The following is a 16,121-nucleotide window of genomic DNA, read 5'->3' as shown; positions in this document are numbered from 1 at the left end:
AATAATCATCTAAATATTTACGGGGGAGTGGGGGGAAGCTGCCAAGACATTACTTAGGAAAGAATATGCAGATTATAGTGGTTCACAAGCTGACATGTTTGCAGTGTTATGCTGCTGATGCTGCAAAAAAAAAGAAATTATATCCAAAGATCACACTGCAATGTATAAACAGGGGAGTAGCTGCAAAATACATTAGTAGTAAGGCCCATAAAGACAGTGTACCTCAAAAGAACTTTATTTATTGAGGAGCAACCTTAAGGAAAAGTGTTAGTCCATATGCCTGCTCTCAGAACAGAATCTCCAATCGGTGCACTGCTGCTTTTTCTGGGAATAGTCTTGGGAGACATCAAGCTAAGAGTGACTGTAGTTTCAGCAGATCTTATTACTCATTCTCTGAGTTTACTTAATTCTTTATTCTTGAAATGCAGTTCACATTCCTTTCGTCAGTTTCTGTGAATCATGAATTCTTACCATATTCATCATCACTGTTGCCCAAACTGCTCTTACTTTTTGATTCTCAACCACTTCTTCCCAACTCAGATCTTCAGCAGCTGTAGCTCTTTCAATATTGTGTACCTCAGACAAAGTGTTTGAACCCTTAATATTTCCTTCTCTCTCACCTGTCATTCTGAACAAGCTGTACATTTTCTATGAAACAGCTAGTCATCAGAGTTACCTCACCACCTTTTTGCAATGCCAGCTCAGTCACAGTTTTGGTCATGCATTAAGCATCTCTGTGCCTCTTGCTTATTTTTCACACTTCTTACATTACTATGCAGGCATTTAAGTTTGATGGATAAATTTAATCATGATAGAGCAATGGAGGAAAGCATAAAAAAGAGGACAGTGGATCAATCTCCTCTAGTTTTAGACCTTCAATCTGTTGTGTGAACTTTCAGATGCTGCTCTCTGCTCCCAGTTAAAAGCATTAGTCACTAGATTAGAAGACAGGTGCACAAACTTGCTTTTCTCCTTTCTCATGAGGCAGAATATACCCTTGGTCAACACAGTATTACTACATGTTCAAGAAAAGCAAAAGCGTATTGGTGACACCATCTCACAGCATTCATTTTCCCCCAATCTCATCTGTGGGAACAGAAGAGAACATCTCCTGAGCTCTCTGTTCTCACCTCTGTTCCTATAGTCTGGTAGCAAAATTCAGTGACTCCTGAAAAAATTATTGACCATACACATCTGAAAAAAATACAACTTACATATTCATAATGCATGTTTCATTAAATAAGTGCTCATAATATTTATTCAATAATATGACTATTTGTAACTTGTAGCATTCATTATGGTGTATATGAACAATTTGTTCTGGCATTTCCTACCTTTGAAAATGTGACTTGCAAAAGTAATGAAGTTGTTTAATGTGATACTGTGTAATAGTACACATCCTGTTAAAAGAATATTTTCAAAGGCGATTTCAGATCTGGTCACAAAAAAAACCCAAAATAAATGTGTAACATTAGCTGGTTTAGTCAAGCAACTTCTTTATATTGGGGTATTCTTATTCTGAACTGGAGCCTTACTGGTGTGGCCAAGACATTATAAAATTTGACTGTATATATCACAGAGGACATCAGAAAGAATTAATGAATTTCAGGGCCACAAGTTCTGGTTTAGTTGTGCATTATTTCAACTTAGTCACAGAGATCAATAATGGATGCAAAGGAGAAATTCAAGTATCATTTTCATTAAATATTAACAAATCAATATTAGCTTACATTAATAGTGGTCCCTATAGGCAAAGTTCACTGCAAAGATACAGAGAATGAGCAACCAGTTGAATAAAGTCATCTGCTGGGCTAACAGAATTGCAAGAATTTATTCAATCTGGCATTTAACTATGCAGTTTCCCAGCCTTCGCTTATGATGACTTTTGCTCACTTTAGCAGTGCATGCCTCTAACCCATTAGATCTGACAGTCACAGATGGTTTCACAGAAGTTTTTCTGGTATACTGGCTACAAAAGCTGGTTTGGATTGGAATCAAGCTGTTTATTGCTGAGTATGATGTAACACACTGATGGTGGTGAATCAATTAGGTGTTTCTGCAATAGCCTGCACAGCAAAAATAGCATTTATTGCCAAGTAGTAAAATAATTAAGTAGAAAATCTGGAATCTATTTTTTTCAGGTGACTAGAGAGAACATTACCTTTTAGAATCACCTGGAGTTCCCCGTAAACAATCCAAATTTACGGCAATGTAGGCAGGAGGCTAATCAGCTGATGGGTATAATGGATGAATTATGCGTTAGTTGTAGTAAATCTGGGTGTATTGTTATACTCTGCACTCCAGTGACCAGATTGTCACAGATTGTTTGCACAGACTTTCCTCTTCCTCAGGCCCATGCATGTTTTATCTTGAGCATACTGCTGATGCAACAGCAGTAGATGCTTGTCCCTGAGCTAGGCTGCTTCTTTCTTTCTCTGTGGAGGATAATCAAAAACTCAGTGAAGACAGAGAGATTTCCATATGCCTTAGAACCCACTTTTGATGTGGGTTTTTTTTCCTACCTTGTACACTCAGTAACTTTTCTCTGTATAATTTAATGTTTCTGCCACAAATAACCTTCATTTATTTTGTTCATTGCTTTTCATTACGTCTAAACAGAATGAATTTAGTCCAGATTCTATCAACACACTAATCTCCATACTGCTAAAATCTAATATAAGATAATAAACTGTTCATTAATCTCTGGACTGGAACTCTGTAATCAGTGTTGGGCTGAGTATTGGGCTTAAACTTACTGGTAGGATTGAGAGTATTTGCTTATTACAGAAATCATAGCCCTGAAAACTTGACTACCAGAAAAGTAAGCAAACAAAGAACCAAACAAAACAAAACTTAATTTCAATAGAAAAAAGTAAGCATTTAAAAAAAAAAAAAAGTAAGAGAATCATAGCACTGTGATTTAATATGGTCTTTCAGAATTCTCTTCCTTAGGCCATTGGAATACTTGGTATACAGATTCTGCTGGTTGGGTACAAAATTCAAGACCTAAAAAGCGTTCAGATACTGTCTTATACATTTATAATTTTTACACATGGGACACAATAGGTTCTAAGTAATTGTTAAAAATTCTCACTCTTCTGGTTTTGTCCTTTTTACTGCTGAAGAACAACAAAGATTTAATGGTGTTAATTAGAAAGTAAATAAACAAATGATTGATCAGAATTGATTTCTTAAACTTAACCAGCATGTAAAAAGAAAGTCGGTTAAGAGCCCTGCATGGTTTGTAAAATGGGAATGCATAAAGAGAATCCCTTAACATACACTCCCTCATCCAAACAGGAGCTCTATGTTTAGCTTTAAATAGCATAGAGACTTTCTCAATGAAGATGAGATATAGAGACTGGATTTCTTATTTTGTTTTAATTTGATCAAATTTATGGAAGAATTAAAAAGACATTCCATACCATTTGCTGCATGTGTATTGTCCCCAAACACACCTATTACATTTCTCTGTCTTTAACCCACTAGGTACTCATAGCTATATTCTATGCACTCCATTCTTCTAGTACACTGGACACTTGAGAGAAGAAATTCCCCTGGCACAAAGTCTTATTGCAGCAGCCAGACATACTAGTGAGTACTAATCTGCATCTAACATTACTTAGATTCAAATAAAATTCAACTAAACGAGCTTAGGTTCCAAATTCCCTTCCTCCTAGTCATTAGTGGCCCAATTTCAAATATGTTGATGGAAAAACCCTCAAGAGCTTTAGTAGTCTTTGGAATGAGCTGTCAAATAACCACGTTATAAATCCTATTCCTTTCTTCTTTCCTTTTGACTGAGCAGTAGAAAATCAGGTTATTCAAAATGCTTACCACACACAGCATATATTCTGCGATGGGAAAGAATCTACATTTCAGATACATAACCCTGGGGTAAAAGGAGGGGATAGAGTTCATTAGCCTTTATATACTCATTGGAGAGATGAAGGAGGTTTTGATTATACCTTCCATCCATCAGAGAAGATGCAATCGAAGGTGGACTCCCCTAGCCAATGCATTTAGGAAAGTCAAGAACCTGTGGAAAATGATCCAGACTACTTAATGTAGGTGTCTACCTCTTTCATTGGCAGTATAAGAATTCTACAGGAAAGGCTACAGTGGCTGTAGCTACTTGAGATTCAGGCTATCTAGTGGTACTAATCCATTCTAAAATAATATCTGAGGGTTAACTCATACCATGGTTAACTCTTTTAGTAACAGAAGATGGTGATGCACCTTATTACTTTCTCAATAGCTTTGCACTTAGAAGACTTACTTCAGAAGCATAGATTTCAGCTGCAGGACCTCCACCTGTGGGTAGTGAGGTGAAACCAATGTCTCCTACATCCTAGTATCCATGGCATTCTGCTGGGAGCAACCCCTGTGCTCTAGACTGTTCTGGTTTGGACCCTTAACTCTTTTGGTCACCATCTCTTGAAGCTGGTCACTGTATTTGGTGTAAAGAAGTCATAGAGCCTAACTTTCACTTGACTTTCACAGCCTTTATTGGAACATTTGTTCATCTAAAGGCTCATAAGATAAAATTTGAAAAACTTACTAGGAGTAGGGCAAAACTGTAGGTGTCTCCTACTTCGTTTAAGAACCCTAAACAAAAGGCAAGAATCAGATGTCCTCTTTCCCACATTCCTGCTCCATGATTCTTGTATTCCTGGTGACACGGTGACTCAAACTGAACAGCAGCACTAGCCCATCAGGCACTCCATGTATCTGCACACTGATGACTAGCACAATTTCCTGGCTATGCGGGCATATACCTTCTAGGCTTGAGATACGCTCAGAACCCAAGTTTCCTCTTCCTGGACAAGTGTTCTAGTTAATGGCATTGTACAAAGAGTGCAACACCCCATCACTATGAACTGAGATGCTTATTCAGTAAAGCGTCACTGGAAAATATGTGAAAAGTATCCCGTGTCTGCATTTGGCCTATTAAAGGGAGATTCGGCTCTGTGCTGACTGGGGAGGCTGCACACCTTTAGAGGAGTCTGCACAATCATGGCAGAAAAACTATTCCCCTCCACTTGCTGCCCTCTTTCTCTGTTTTCCATAAGACTAAACAAAAGGATCACAATAGCCCTTCACATCATCTGCATAAGAAGTTCCTATGTGAGTATGCTGTACTCCTGTCATTTCTGTCAGTGACATCTGTTATATTCAAATTTTTCTTGTGCCGTGTAAAGCCGGAATACTTTAAATTACGCTATAAATCAAATTGACATTGGACAAAACATCACATTGTCACACATTTTCTAAGTGAACAGTATAGTACATGTGGTGTTGTTCAAAAATCAGGTCTTTTTGTTTGTGATTTTTTTAAGATAATTAAAAAACCTTAAAACTTTTTGGTAATTAACTTGTTAATTTGCCTGTCTAGCTTTATTTGCAGTAAAATGGTAAGTGTATCTTCTGAAGCATGTTCAATGCCCTGGTTGCAATTAATTGATTGTAGTTTCTGCTACTACAATTATGCTAAGCTTTGCAACTGAAATTAGAATATGCCAATTAAAAGCTTCATCAGGTTGTAATGTATCAAATGGTAGGTCTATAATAGATTCTCTTTCCTGATTTTTGTAACTATGTTTAGTGGTTCAGAAGCCACTGAACTTACTGTAATTCCTAATTATGAGAAGGTCACAAGGTTTAGTTTAATCAGCTAGTGTCACAAAATATATTTACACACTGTAGTAAGTTATGGCCAGGCTGCACTAGTCTGCATGTAAACACATTTCAGTATTCAATAAGAAAACTTGGTGGGTCTGAAAAATGCTTTCTAGGGCGGATGTCTGTTGTGTAACAATTCATGTCACCATTTTTCTTAAGCTCTCTGGCCTTCCCTGCCAGACAATATATTGTTTTATACAAAACTTGGCTATGATATTTCATTCAGACAAAATATGTCAGTGGGCACTATATACAGTTGGAACTAAGCAAGGTAGTAAAAAGTTGGGGGTTTGATGATCTAAAATTAAAGGAGAAACAAGGTGTGCTCTATTATGTCTAGATAATAAAAGATATCAGGCTCATACTTCAGCTCATTCAATGACCACTGGAGAGATTCCCCTGTTTATTCACAGCACTGAACAAATGATTACATCTTTACAGAGTGTGAGTACTAGAGCTTTCAAAATGTCATCTTGTTCTAAGCCATTGCTGAAGTCAGGACACTAGATTAAATTAGCAAATACTTATACTCTTTAATACTCTTTTATTCTCATGATTCTTTTCTTTACATTGCTAAAACATACATGTAAGGGTCAGGTTCAATGAATGAAATTCAGAGTACTACTAGAATGTAGACTACTGAAGCTAAAACCAGAGTCTTGAAAACCCTCCCTCATCAATGCTTTTGAAATTTGGTGCCACTTGAACTTCTAAAACCTCTTGTTTTGTGACTCTGAATATACTCAGAAAATACACAGTTTAGACATGTCTAAGAACTCATGGCCAAGCTCAACCATGGCTCAAGCTCCAAAATGCTAGCTAAACCTCTAAGTTTCTGGAGACACCTCCTCTTGTAATTATTCACTGAGGATGGATGTTTAATATACTGACAGGCTCAAAACCCCCAGAAAATGTGCCAATAATTTTTTTTTAATTTTAAATCAGAACCAGAAATAAAACCACACACTGTGGAAGGCACCCACCCAACGTAGAAGACATTTCTGCAGGGACTAAGGTCCATGCTGTGTCCATGAGAGCACAGGGACTGCCTTGGCATATGAGGGACAGGGGAGGAAGAAAGGAAGGAAAGTTTCACCATGAACTGTATTGTGGGGTGAGAATGCAAACTCCCCTGGGCTTGAAGGAGAGCACAAAAGCAAGTTTAACTCTGTAAATTGTGTATGTTTGCAGAGATACTTGTATTACAGACTGTCCTTTTCAATAGCAAACAAACAGAAAAATCTCTGGACACATACTAGATCCTCCTGAGGGCAGGATATCTTTGGGCTGATGGACAAATTAGGTTAGTATAGCTACTTTTCCACTGGACCGAATTACACTGGTCATAGGACACTCCCTCCAGTATGAAGCCACCCTCACTGTAGTGCTGGTGTCCTACCCAGTCACACCAGTTACCGAAGGAAATTGTGTGTATCTCCAAAGGAAAATGGCCAGGGATTGTTTGTAACCTAGCAGTCCTTGGTTTCTCACTTTCTTTCCTGACAATCAGAGGTCAGCCAATTACTTGACATCATGCATCACAATAAAAAAAGGACTTTAGTTTGTCCAAATAAGAAACTGTTTGTAATTAATTGTTTCTAATAGTCTTTGTGTAATGACTGTCCTTATTGTGGTGTGTTTGGACCTTCTTTTTAGTATAATTCACTTTGGAAATTAAAAATGTCTTTGCGTTAGAGCAGAACAGTTACACCTCACTTAACTGCCAGCACTAGAGCATTTAATTTTAGAATAAAGCACTTTAGTTTATTTTTAAGTATTTTGCAAGTAAAATGGGTAGAATTGATAAAAACGTGGATTGTTACAGAGGTGAGATACAGTCTCCCCAGCATTGTTGTAAATAGTGTATTTTGCACAGTGTATTTTTTTTTCCTGTTCTGTTCTGCTCCATTCTGTGCCAGTAAGGGGACAGCACACACTGGGGGCAATTCATTGAACAGCAAGAGTGACAGAAGTTAGGAAAATGTGGCCAACAAGGTTCAGTGAAAAAACTAGATTTGTTCAACCAATGCAAGAGAGTATTCTTGACACAGGCCTTCAGATATGTGAAAGGTTTCTCAATAGATTTGTTTTCCCCAAGAGGCAGGTGTTACCATGTACAAGGGAAACACACAGTTGCAGAAGGTAGAGGAAGTTACTGAAGCAATTCATTTGTTTTTCAGTAAGTTTTGAAATCTATATACAAATGTTCTGTGTACCTTTAAGTCTTAACAGGCACGTATCCTTCAGTATTTGTCATATTCTTCTAAAATAGCTGCATTTGTCATATTCTTCTAAAATAGCTGCATAGTTGAATGACCATATTCTCCCTATTTTCTTCTCCTATTTTATTCTATTCCATTTTAACACAGTAGTAGTTATAAGAATATATATGGTCATGCTGAAGAACTAAAACTAATCATTAGTAATCTCAATGTTCTACCTCAGTAACTATTGCAATCTAAGTTACCAATATAATTGAAAAGAACTTGAGATACTGTAATTTTTTCTTTATATTTTAACAATAGAATATTAAAAAAATGTTATATTTTATCTGAGGTGTTATAAAGAAATGGGGATGTTAAAATTTCTTTAAACTTTAAACTTTCTAGGAAGAGTCTGAAAAGCTGTGAGAAGTATTTATTCTGAATATTTCAGATACAGTGTAATTTCTTCAAAATAGTTCTGATTTCCAAAGATTTGTATTTTAAGTAGCCTAAAGAAAAAAAATTTGTTTCTGAACTGAAATAAATTGCCTTCTTCTAGAAGTGATATGAATTATCATTACCAGATTTATATATAATCTGAATTTCTTATCAAGGAAGTTAATATCCATCAGCAAAGTTAAATGACTACAGACCTATCCAAGCATGTACTACTTGTTAGAAATTGTTTCACTGTTCTTAAAATAAATTTTCACAATGGGCTTGAAGAAATCCACTGAACTCAAAAGACATAGTTTCCAGTTTCCTGCAGACAAAAATCTAAAAATTTATTAACTGCTAAGACTTACAGATCTCACATCAAGATGAAGTTTGAAATGCAATTATGATTATGATTGCGTTTTATCTTTGATGGTAGTTGCCAGCAACTACAAGTACTGAACTTTTCTAACGAAGAAGTATTTTTCCTGTTCTCATTATTCAGGACATGCTTTCAACATTTTTCCTTAGGATTGAAGACCCCATTGTTAAGTGCTTAAAAACAACTACTGATGCCTAACATTTTTGATTATTTCTTCTAACAAATGAGGTCATATGAGAGTTCTCATGCTAGCATTCGTTATCGGCTAACACAATTCTCTTCCAGTAGAGACTAACTCCAAGTAGGAGTGGTAGCTTGACGTTTTGAAGAACAACAATGGTTCTAGATGGAGAAACAATCTCCCTACATTTTCAGTGCAGCAAAAAGTGCCTAGCCTTTATGTACACAACTTTCACTTTTCCTACTGCAGTACAGTGCAGCAAAGCACACTCTCTTGTGGGCTCTTGCCTTCTGAGGGACACCTACATTATCACCTCATTTTGAGTTAGCCTTTTATCCTTGTTCTACTGGCATTCCTAGGTAACTCTCATTCTTACTTTATTCCTTTGCCTGAGAACAGCTGGCTGTCACAAACCAAAGCTGCAGAGTGGGATCAGTTCTCAGTCATGCAGGAGCCTCTGCTGGCAGAAGTGGAAGTGTGTAGACAGACCCCTTATCAAGGCAGAAAACTTCACATCCTTCAGATCTCTCAATATTAAAAAAATAATTAAGACAGATAAATGTGGAGAAGGAGAAGTAGATTCATAAAACTGAGTGCAGGACAATCAGAAGGATGCATCTGTACAATAGGAACTGGGGTTTAATAACACATCTCTAAAGATACCAGGTGCACACACTAGAAGGAGGACCTAGATGTACACCGGAATTTATTGTTTCAGCCACACAAGTGGAGCTAAAAAAGATTGAATTGGCATAGCTTTCTAGCCTCACTACTGGTTCAGACTGAAAGCTTTCCCATTTTGAATTTGTAGCCTGCACTAGTTCTGCTATATCAGTGACTGTTACATCAGTCAGGGAAAAAGAACTTACCTGCAGAGTAGTCAACACCTTGGTGTGACTGCAAAGAACTAAACGTACTTCCTTTATAATGTGGCCAGGGATACCAGTAAGGGGTTTGAAGGAAAATACTTTTCTGTTGTTCTTATTAAAAAGCAACAGCCCCCATAAAAATACATATTTGGCCTTGCTCACATGTACAGAACAGTTGTCATACTGGTTTCCATTGGCAAGTGTTGACTGAACTGAGTCTGAAACCTGCTCTGCAGATGTCCTGATGCTGTGAAAGGTTAAAATTAAGAGGGCAGATTGTAAATTTGATCATAAAGAATTTGCTCATTGGCACTGACACCGGCACTGTTCATCGGACCTTCTCACCACTAGGACAATAATGTCATGGCTGCAGACAGGGTCTCATTAGGCTTATGAGCAGGTAGAATATCCTTGTACGTTGTTATTTTGGGTGTCCTCTCCTGAAGATGGTAGCTTGCTGCCACACCTATAGCCAGATGGCCAGACAGACATTGTGCCCTGAAGCCGAGATCATTTTCCTAAACTGTGTGAGCAGGTGGACAGATGGTTAAATAAAGTGGTTTTTGACTCTCGGGGGTTCTCTTAAAGGCTACAGACCAGTTTTCCATGAGCTTTTTTTATTTTCCAGATATGCTCTGATTTGCCTAACATGAAGCAGTAGCATGCTGCCAATTTCAATAAAAATCAACATTAAAAGGAAAAAAGGAGCAATAAATAAAGAACTTCTGAGAAGGAACTTCGATGAAACTGCCAGATAGAGACATAATGAAAAAAACTTATGACTCCAAAAAGAAAAGAAAAGTGGCACAGGTGAGGAGATGTTTCTTGAGCACAGCACCGGAGTGCTTGGCTCTGAAGTTATGTTATATATGACTGTTGCTGTGCAGGAAAGTATGCAAATAAATGCTGAGGATATATCTTTGAATCCACATCAGCAAGGAAAACAGCTTCATCAAGTCTCAAATCATGACTTTCCATGTGCATTCTTGCAAGTTCTTTGGCTATAAGATCATAAATGAACTGAGGCATAAATAAGAAAAGTCAACTAGAAGGAGAAAACAAACAAACAAACAGGATAATGAATACCTGAATGACCTTTCATATTTCTCTCAAAATATTAAGGATGGTATGAAAATATCTCTCTTGATGTCTCTGAAACTTTTCCTCTGAGAAAAGATCACTAGAAAGGTTTGGTTTTTTTTACATAATGTGCCATTGCTTCTAGCCAATGGCAATATGAAAAATACAGACTCAAGCAATAAACAATTGCTTGCTGTGAAAACATTACCTCAAAAAATGTACAAACGGGCCAAGACATTCTGAAGTACCAATTCATTAATTAAAAAAAAAGGTAAGGACACAGAGGAATTTATTAACATTTGGTACTGTATTTTCAATAAATATTTCTCACCTCATATGATACTAGCACACACTTCAGAAGTAATAACAGCTCCCTCCAATTAGGTATTTTGCAGATAGAAAGAGCTTGGGGAGTAAACCTGAGATTTATTATGTAACACCAGGATTATATTGCTTTTTCACTCTCAGGCACATTGGAGCAGTAGGAGTATCTAAAGGAATCACGCAAGAATGCAGAGTGAAAAAAGTGCAATCTGTGCTTTCTCTAGAGGTGGCAACTATTGTCTTTATTCCAATTCCTCCAGTTTTTCCTTTAAATCATATCTACCTGGAACACTGCGATCTCAGTAAGGGAAACTTATTAACAAATACTTTATTTTATTATCCTTTTTTCCAAACTCAGTATCCAAACTTATTGCTACCCCTCACTCTCTGTCAAAGAGAAGGTAATGGCTGGACCCTGCACACTGGCTTGGCTTTGCAGAAGTAGTGATGAAATGTATTTACTTGGTCTGGGAGAGTGGTGGTTATAATGCATGCGTACTTTCCATCTTTCAAAAATGCTCCCGTGTCAGGCAGTTTGGCTCAGGTGTTGATTCTTCCCACGTACCCAGGCAGAGAGGACGTTCTCCTACTCTCTTCTCCCCAGTGAGAACGACTTCTTTACAAAACCAAGCAAGCTCAAATTAGTTATTGGGTAGACCTTTAGAACTACTTCACTTTGCACAGGGATGAAAAGGATGTGGAAAACTATGTTCAGCAGCACCACCCGGTGGTATTGACTTCTTGTCGTTACTTGATGGTGTGAAGCATCCTACCTGCGTTGCATAGGTAAGAAGGGAATCGTATCAGGGCAGTAGATAGAAGCAATGAAGAGCTGTAATACTGGTCTTAGCAATCCCTTTTCGTGGGGAAGTGAGAAAGCAAACTGTAGGCATTTGAAGCTTTGTACTGAATGTCCTATGAAACAACAGAGCCTCCTTCTGTGTAGAAATGTGTCTGCAAAGAAACAGGGTGTCAAACATGGCATTCCTTCGGAAAAAAACAGATGTTTCAGCCCTTTTCTCCAGCCTCAGCGCTTTGGGAGGAAAAAAAAAGCAAACTAAACTCCTGCAAATTGTACGTGATGTTTGCTATTGACTTCTAAAATGCCAGTGAGTGAGAACTAGAGGCTAGGACCAAAACCTTAGATTACTCACAGAAACTTGCTTTTCTTTCAAAACTACTTTGAAGGGACAAAACAGCTTATAACAAATAACCCAAATCAATATGAGGCTGTTACATCAACATACTGATGGATAACCTTAGAGAAAGTAGAAACCTTTAGCTGAACTTCAGCCATCAGGAAAATTCTAAGTCAAAGGGTGTGGGGGGGGGGTGTCAGGTTTTTTTCTTTTTTTATTTTAATTAACTTTCTTCTTAACCATTTCTCAGGTTAATATATTCAGAAAAATAATTATTCACAGAAAGTCACAACCTCCCTCACAGACTATCCTATAAGATTTACAAGTGCCACATGAGGAAAACTCTATGCCAAAACCCAGAAACTGCAGAAGCCTGAAATGCTGATGAGAAGGGCTTATCACCTGCTTCTCCGAGGGAATGAGATTCCCAGCACCCATGGGAGGGAGGCAGCACCCTCCATCCAGGAAGCATGTCTCTAGTGCCATGCATTCCTCTCCCTTCACCTCACTCTGCAATAATTTCTGGTTTAATTGCCTTTAGAATGCAAAGATGATGATCACGAAACTACTTCTATGATCATAGAGATGCTGGATAACTCACCTGGATTTGGTAGACTTGGAATAAATTAATCTGTGCTGCCCCAGGGAGTTTGTGATGAACGTGGTCTAACCATGTGGGCACTCTGAGGTAGGAACTCTGCCGATTCCTCCTCGTGCTCTTCCATTTCTCATGAAATAGTTAAAATTCATTGTACCAAAAGGAGAGCAAGAGAAAGAATGAGTATACAGATTGTCCAGTGCATCAGTCTCTGCTCCAGTTAAGTCTTAATTCAACATACTTACTCCTCTTATCGCTCTGTTCCAGGTAAACATCCCCCAAATCATCTGAGAGCCATTCTTTTTCTTTTATTACTTGTCCCAAACCAGATACAATGTTTTGTGTGCAGCTCAGGTCAGCTAAGGATTTGATAACTTGCAACATGTCATCAATTATGAGTCAAAGCTATTATGAATCAAAAAGAACTGTCAATTGTCTCTATTAAAGATTAAGAAGAGAAAGAAATGAAGTAATGTATGGGCACATAATGGTTAAGACAAGCAAATAAAATCTTTCACAGCCAAAAATAAACTGCCAGATTTTGAGCTTTGTCGCAGTAGGTGATAAACTGTGCATTTACTACCTTCACAGACTGACAGATCTTAATTTTACCTTGTAGTGATTTTCTAGAGGTTTAAGTTTTCCTTTTGAAAGGAAAAGGTTTTTTGGAATTGCTCTAGTTATACCATGCCTGGAGAAAAGAGTAAAGCAGTAATAGTTTTCAGTAAGTTACAGAAACTGGCTGGTAGCCTGGCCTCAATTCACCTCTCAGTAGGTATTTTTATAGCTGCCACCTTACTTGCTTTAAGGTACTCAGCATCACAAATTATCAAAGTTCCAGGATTTCCATTCTGCCACTATCTGCAAAGTCAAAATTTATGAATCCATATCCAAAGCTTCATCCAAAAAGATAGGTACCACACTTCCTAACTGCTGCATCAGCTTTCTCATGGATTAGAAAGCTAGTGAAGAAGCTGTAAGCAGTTGTCTGCCATGTTGTAAAATACTGCAAAATATGCAATTTGCAATTCATTCCCATTTGAGCAATAATGTATATTTCAGAAAAATACCTGAACAGCTTTAAGAATCGTTTCAGAGTTGCAGAACCTACCTTTCAACCTGGTGAGTTGTTACAATGGCTACTAACCACCAAGCTCTTAGCTGTAAATTGATGTCTTATTTCCACTGTGTTTTTTCTCTAATTCAGTTTTCAGATTTTAAGTTTAATTATATCACCATCAGCTGAACAAAGAGCTTTTTCTTCTAAAACCATTTTTTGCTCATGTTGATGTTCATAAACTGATGAAGTTAAAAGCTTCTAATTTTTTCTTTAGTAAAGAAAAAAGATTCAGTCGTGTGTATCCCCCCCTTTGTCTCTCTCTACATGTCTGTTTTCCAGTCTTAAAATTCTCATCTTGCTTTTAAGTCTTCTGTGATTTCTGCTACGCTGTGAAAACCTGAACAGGGCATAGTACTCCCCGTACCAAATAAAGATAGCATCTCTCCTCCTCTCCCTCCTATCGGTATTAATATTTGTATGTTTAAGGACTGCCTTTGCCACTTATCTGCACTGTCTCACCCGAGCACCTGTGCTTATTTGATTTTCCACAATGACGCACAATGCTCTCTACCCCTCCTCTATAATCCTTTCCAAAGGTACTACATCATGAGACAGATATGTCCAGTCCCTAAATATGAACTACAGTCCTTGGTTTTGGCTGCCTGATGACATTTGCCTGGTTTACTTGGACTTTTCTTCACAGAGGACTCTGACCAATGCTGGGTTTTTTTCCCTCCAGTGCCTACGGAGGAGAAAGTAGCCTGATCCTTTCCACTGGAGCAGTTACCACTCCGGCTGCCCATCGCCTCCCTCCTGCCAGAGGTTACTTTTCACACCAATCTGCAGGTGTTTTGTGATTAATCACCTCTGTCAACTGGTTCTGTCGGATTGACAGGAATTCATTTAAGTTCTTTTAATACCAAACTTTTCTAACCTTGATCTTTTGACAAGAACTAGGTAAGGGAGGGTTGAAACCCGCAGTTATGTACATCTGAGGAGGCAGAAATCTCTGGTAGGAGTAGCAGGGGCAGCTAAAGGCAACTGGGCTGGCCCAGCCATGGGCAGGGCAAGGCAGCTGGCAGCAGTCTGAGAAACTTTCATTTCCAGAGGACAGGGCTGGAAAGGGGCATACCACTGAGAATTGTACCCCTGAGGCTTTCTTTTCCCTTTGGATGTAAAACTTCTTTCCCAAATGGATTGGTTTTTTCCTAGTAGCCTTTCTCATGTGTCCACTCTACTGAAACAGTTCATGTTTCCTATACTCTTACGTGAGCTGCAGTTCTCTGAGAGGGTGTCTGGGTTTTAAAGATAATTCAGAACTTTGGGGTAAGGGGTTTTTTTATATGGGAGCTGAAATGGTAATGTCAATTCCGAATCTAGTCAGCAGAGATGTGTCTTTGAAATGAGAGAAATCAGGAATGTTTCAGCAAAAATAGATTTCCATCAAATTTGAAATATTTTTGCAAAAAATTAAGTGTGAAAGGCAGTCTTTACAATAATCTTCTGTCAGCACTACAGTACTGTTTTGTCTTGGCTTCAGAAGTCTTCCATCCAGGTATTTATTGCATATATACTATGAAAACTTAGTACAAAAAAAAAAAAAAAGGACTAACTGTACATTTAAAACGAAGCATGCATTCACATACTTCTATGAGAGGGGCAATTAAAAAAAAAGTATTTAGGTCACTACCTTTGCATATCAGAACCAGAACCAGATGTTATAATTTGAAAAGCCTGAACCAGAGCTGTCTGGTCATTTCTGCTTCAATACAGTTCAGCAGCTGCCAGGGTTCTTTGACAATTATTGTGACATTAGGCAGATATGGCCATTTCCCTCTGTTCTTCTTTCCTGTTTCGTAAGCAGGAGTCCCTGAAATGTCCGTGGGGTTTAAAACTGTGAAGGCGTAAGTGCTGTGGAACTTGGAGTAAGCAGTAAAATAAGTATCCTCTTTTCCTACGATCTTTAAACTTCTTTCGCGGAGTGGGGTTTTGCTGTTTGCGTGCTTTCCCCAGGGTAACTCTCACGCTGTTGTGGTGGTGGTGTTTTTATTCAACCTTTGTGTAAGCGGGCAGCAGGCTGTGCGTGGGGTGTGACACGCCGCTCCCTCGCGTCCCGCCGAAGATCGCTGGCCGCCGCGGCCGGGAGCGGAGCCGCAGGCTGCCGGGG

The sequence above is a fragment of the Haliaeetus leucocephalus genome, unplaced genomic scaffold, assembly GCF_000737465.1.
Source record: "Haliaeetus leucocephalus isolate CR32 unplaced genomic scaffold, Haliaeetus_leucocephalus-4.0 Scaffold384, whole genome shotgun sequence".
Taxonomy (NCBI): Eukaryota; Metazoa; Chordata; class Aves; order Accipitriformes; family Accipitridae; genus Haliaeetus; species Haliaeetus leucocephalus.
The sequence above is the reverse complement of the archived record's forward strand: the minus strand, read 5'-3'. Positions refer to the sequence as shown.